The following is a 6,000-nucleotide window of genomic DNA, read 5'->3' on the forward strand; positions in this document are numbered from 1 at the left end:
TTTTTAAGGCCTATCGAGTTTCCTTTGTGTTCCACAGATAGTCTTGGGTGTGGGTTCATCCCCTGGTACCCGATGAACTTAAATACTACCACATCCTTAATGTAAACTAAGTCCCCCTTTCCCAGAAGCTATTAATTGTCAATAGCTCCTCATCTAGGGGTAGGGGCTTTGTGCCACATCCCCCCTCCATGCTGCCATTTTGCCCAGCTTGGTCTTGTGCAAGTATTACCACAGTATCATAGGTTCATATTTTTGAACCTATCATAGGTTCATATTGCCCTGTTGTGCCTGGAAAACATGATTTCCTTATCATCACTTATTTGCCACCTTTGGCACTTACAGTCCTTCTACCTTCTCTTCCATAATGATCCCTGAGCCTTTATAAGAGATACTACTTAGGACTAAATACTCTGCAGTCTCTTATTGTCTGCACATTGACCAATGTGGGTCTGTGGGAGTAACCAGCCACTTTATAATTGGATTTAAGGATGATGGAGCCCATACCTGTCAATGTTATTGAGACCAAGAACCTGTGATTTGACAGGTCACAAGGTTTTTTTGACATTTTTGAAGATTTTATTTCATTTTTAATCATGTGTATGCATGTGTCTGCTCATGGTTATGTGAACTTGAGTACAGGTGCCCATGGAGGCCAGAGAGACATTGGCTTCTTTGGAGCTGGAGTTACAGAGGATTTTTGAGCTGTTCAACATAGGTTCTGGGAATTGAACTCTGGTTCTCTCAAAAAGAAGTATATGCTCTTAGCTGCTCTAGTCCCAATACTTGATTTTTAAAGTTAAAATTCAAATGATAATAATGCATTTGTATACATTTTTATTTACAAAGTATTGAGTGCATTTTTATGTCCTATAATTACAATGTGTTACTTTTTACCTTCATCTGTCTATGGAGATATGAATCTCTTCTTTTTTATTTCTCCTCTAGGAAAGATTCTATTTTGGTGAAGCACAAAAGTAATAAGGACTTCAGAATTTTCTAACCTATTTCTATAAGTGTGGACTTGACAACATTTCAAATTCCGGTATGAGACAGACATTGTGTGTGTGTGTGTGTGTGTGTGTGTGTGTGTGTGTATGATATATCACTTCTATATGTTAGAATGCCCTCCTTAAAGGCCAGCTATGCCAGGTGCATTTGTTCAAGTGATTATTGAAAATAGATCATTGGTTTAGTACCATAATTTTAAAGATCACTACTTAGAGCTGTATTATTGATGTGGCTTTGAACATAAAAAAGAGTACTTGCAAAGTCTTAATGGATGTGTTTTGTGCTTTGACTAGACAGAATATTTAAGTGTGGTCGATTTAAATGGATGAACTACTTGAATGCTATGCTTTCAGAAAAGCTCTTTTAACTAGTTCTTTACTATCACTGACAGCTAATCTTTACTTTTTATTCCCAAGCCCTTGGCCAGGAATAGAAACTGTTTCAGGTTCAATTCCACAACAGCTCTGGTTTAAAATAGAAAACTTGACTTGTACCCATTTGCTCTTGGTGATCTTATTCATGGCGTGTTCTTTGCTCCCAGGTCCCCTAAGCTAGTGGAGAGCTGTACACTTTTTCATTTGGCATTTCTGGCTGTACTGCACAAGCTATCTTACCAAGAACTTCTAAATTAATGTCTTTTAAAACAGATTTCTTGACCATGCCATTTTCTTACAGATGCTTATGAAGAAAGTACAATTTGTATACAAATGTGGGTGTGGTTTATGTGCATGCAGGTGTGTATACTCTATTCACATGTATAAAAGTCAAAAGAAGATTTTCGGTGTACCCTACTCCACTCCACTTTACTACCTTGAGTCAGGTGTCTCTTTGAACCTGGAGCTCTGGCAACCAGCATGCCCCAGTGGTCTTCCTATCTTGCTGTGTCCCCTGATAACAGGTGCACAGAGCCAGGCCTGGCTTTTCACATGGGTGCTGGGTATCTGAATCCAGGTTCTCAGGCTTGTGCTTACCCACTGAGCCATCTCCCCTGACTAAGTACAAAATATTTGGACAGATAAATATTCACCAATTACAGAAAATTCACTTTGTCCTCCTAACATAAAGATAAATAAAACAGCCTTTGCTCACTGCTGTCTGCTTCCCTGGGCCTGCACGGACCCGCAGGCCACTCTCTAACCTGCAAGCTGCTATCCTGGGTAAGTCCACTGCACCCTCCGTGCCCTCCGTGCCTTGACGCCCCTAGCCTCATGAACCCTCCCATCTCCCCCACACCATCTCTCCTCCTAGCCTGGGTCTTGTCCTGTTCCTTGTCTTGCTGCTCCAGACACCTGCAGAACGACGACTGCTTCCTGAACCTTTGCATCCAGACCAACTCAGTTTGTTCTCAGGTCCCCAGGAGCCCTCTGGGCCTGGCCCCGCCCTCACCTCCCTCTGCTTCCCTGGGCCTGTACAACCCTCCAGCCTCTCTCCAAGGAGCCCTCCCGGCCTGGACTGGCCCTCACCTTCCTCTGCTTGCCTGGTCTGCACAACCCTGCCAGCCTCTATCCTGGATGCTGGGACTGACCTTTCCTCTTCCTGATCCTTTGCATCCAGACCAACCCAGTTCCTCAGTGCAGTCCCCAGGGATACTTGGGGCCTCTTCCTGCCCCCATTTCCCTTTGCATCTCTGGGTGGCATGGCCACAAGCTGCCCAAGACCAGTATCTTTCCTGGGCCAGTCCAACCCCCAAGTTCCTGAGGCCAAAATCTTTCCTGGAGGGATTCAGACCTTAGGAGAAAGACTGAGAGAATCTGATCCTCATCTGACTTGGGCCTTGGGCCTCTCACCTGAAGATAAAAGCAATCTGGCCACTCCAATAAAAATTAAAAGAGAGAACTGGTAGCTTAGAGGAACCAGCTTTTCATGCCCAAAATGTAAACCACAAAGACACATAAGGTTTACAAAAAGAAGCAGACCTAAATATGAAGTCTTGAGTCTCACACAAGCATCAGAAATTACAAAAGAAATTCACATGTCAAAATCACAGTGAAAAAATAATAACATGAAAAACCAAAGTAACATATCCCCACAAAATACCAATAGTCCTCTAGAGGAGTACATTGAAAACCCTCTAGAGATAATGCAGGACATGGAACTCAAAAGAACAATTATAAACATGATAAAAGAATTCAGTGAATTTAAAGATACACAAAGAAATCAAAGAACTGAAGGAAGATAGGGATAAACTTCTGGATGAATTCAGAAAAGTGTTAGAAATTTTGAAAACTACTCAGGCTAAAATGAAGAAGGAAGTGAAACATTCAGTAAGCCAATTAGAAATGACAGGAGAAAGTCTCACTAATAGGATGAATGAAATAGAAAACAGAGTATCAAGACTGGAAGATAAAGTGGACAAACTAGACCACTCAAGCAAAGATTATGAAAATTTTAAGAAATCGCAGGAATGGAATATGCAGGAATTGTGTGACACCATAAAAAGACCAAACTTACGAATCATAGGCATAGAGGAAAGAGAAGAATGCCAAATTAAGATAAAGGCATGGACCAGATCTTCAACAGAATTGTGGAACAAAATTTCGCAAAATTAAAGAAAGACATTCCCATACAAATACAAGAAGCATATAGACCACCAAAGAGACAGGACCAGAAAAGAAACTCTCCACAGCACATCACAGTAAAAACACTAAACAGACAAAAGAAAGAGACAATACTAAAAGCTGCAAAAGAGAAACAACAAGTCACAGCTGCCTTTTCAGTACAAACTATGAAAGCCAGAAGAGCCTGGACCAAAGTATTCCAAGTTTTAAATGACCACAGATGCCAAGCCAGATTACTATACCCAGCCAAAATGTCTATTATAGTTGAAGGGGAAAGAAAAATCTTCCATGACATAAATAGGCTGAAGGAACTCATGTCCACAAACCAGCCCTTCAGAGTATTCTGGAAGCAATACAAAAAGCTGAAGAAAGGAATGATTATACCCAAAGGGTTGCAGAAAAAAATTCAATGAAGGTATAACTGTGGAAAAGTACAGCCATATCAAGAATGTAAGCAGAAATAAAAATGACAGGATTCAATACTCATCTTTCATTAATAACTTTAAATATTAATGGACTGAACTCCCCAGTCAAAAGACACAGAATAGGTGAATGGATTAAAAAACAAAACCCATCTTTTTGTTGTCTGAAAGAAACTCATCTCACTTTCAAGGACAGACAGCTGTATGCAAGAAACTCATCTCACTTTCAGTGGCGGACACTATCTTAAAGTGAAAGGATGGAAAGAAATATACCAAGAAAATGGCACTAAGAAAAAAGCAGGCATAGCACTTCTAATATCTGATAAAATAAACTTTAAATTAAAACTAATAAGAAGAGATAAAGAGGGCTACTTCATTCTGATCAAAGGAACAATAAATCAAGTAGATATTACAATCATGAACATATATTCACCAAACTTTGGTGCACCCAAATTCGTAAAAAAAAAAAATTACTACAGGAATTTAAGACCCAGATTAATCCCAACTCATTAATAGTAGGGGACTTCAATACCCCACTGTCTCCATTAGAGAGGTCAAAGAGACTTAACAGAGAGACATCTGAATTAAACAAAATCATATCTCAATTGGACTTAACAGATATCTACCGAGTATTCCACCCAAACACCAAAGGACATACTTTCTATTCAGCACCCCATGGAACCTTCCCCAAATCAAACATATTCTGGGACAGAAAACAAACCTCAACAAGTATAAAAAGATTGAAATAATTCCATGCATTTGATCAGACAACAATGCAATAAAGCTTACAATCAACACTGGAAGAAGCCTGAATCACCACATGAACACATGGAGATTAAACAACACACTCCTGAATGATGAATGGGTCAAAAGAGAAATTAAGAAAGAAAAATAAAAGTACTCCTGGAACTAAATGAAAAGGACAATACAACACAACAAAATCTCTGGGACATGCTGAAAGCTGTCTTTAGAGGGAAGTTTATAGCTCCAAGTGCCTACATTAAAAAAGCGGAAAGAATACAAATAAATCACTTAACTTTGAAACTCAAGACACTTGAGAAGCAACAACAAATGAAACCCAAACCCAGCACACAAGAAGAAATAACAAAAATCAGGGCAGAAATTAATGAAATCAAAACAAAGAAAACAATACAGAGAATCAACAAATCCAAGAGCTGGTTCTTTGAAAAGATAAAGAAGATTGACAGACCGCTAGCCCAGTTAACCAAAAGAAAGAAAGAGCACCTCCAAATCAACAAAATCATAGATGAAAGGGGAAACATCACAACAGACACCAGAAAGATACAGAACATTATAAGGGAGTACTTTAAAAACCTATATGCTACTAAATTTGAAAACCTAAGAGAAATGGATGCATATCTAAAGGCATGGGAACCACCAAAACTAAACCAAGAAGAGATTAACAGCTTAAACAGACCCATAACCAAAAAGAAATTGAAAGAGTAAACAAAACCTCCTGACTAAAAAAAGCCCAGGACCAGATGGATTTACAGCAGAATTCTATCAGACATTTAAAGAAGATCTACATCCAATACTACTTAATTTATTCAAAAAGATAGAAATGGAGGGAGACCTTCCAAATTCCTTCTATGAAGCCAGCATCACTCTAATACCAAAGCCAGGTAAAGATACAACCAAAAAAGAAAACTATAAACCTATATCCTTAATGAATACAGATGCAAAAATTCTTGACAAGATACTTGCAAACTGCATGCAGACACACATCAAAAAGATCATCCACCACGATCAAGACGGCTTTATCCCAGAGATGCAGGGATGGTTCAATATATGTAAGTCAATAAACCTCATAAATCATATAAATGGGATCAAAAACAAGAACCACATGGTCATCTCAACAGATGCAGAGAAGGCCTTTGACAAAATTCAACATACATTTATGTTCAAAGTCCTACAGAGGATTGGACTGGAGGGAACATACCTCAACATAATTAAAGCCATATATAACAAACCCACAGCCAACATCATTCTAA

This window comes from Nannospalax galili, unplaced genomic scaffold (assembly GCF_000622305.1).
Source record: "Nannospalax galili isolate Female #2095 unplaced genomic scaffold, S.galili_v1.0 scaffold390, whole genome shotgun sequence".
Classification (NCBI taxonomy): Eukaryota; Metazoa; Chordata; class Mammalia; order Rodentia; family Spalacidae; genus Nannospalax; species Nannospalax galili.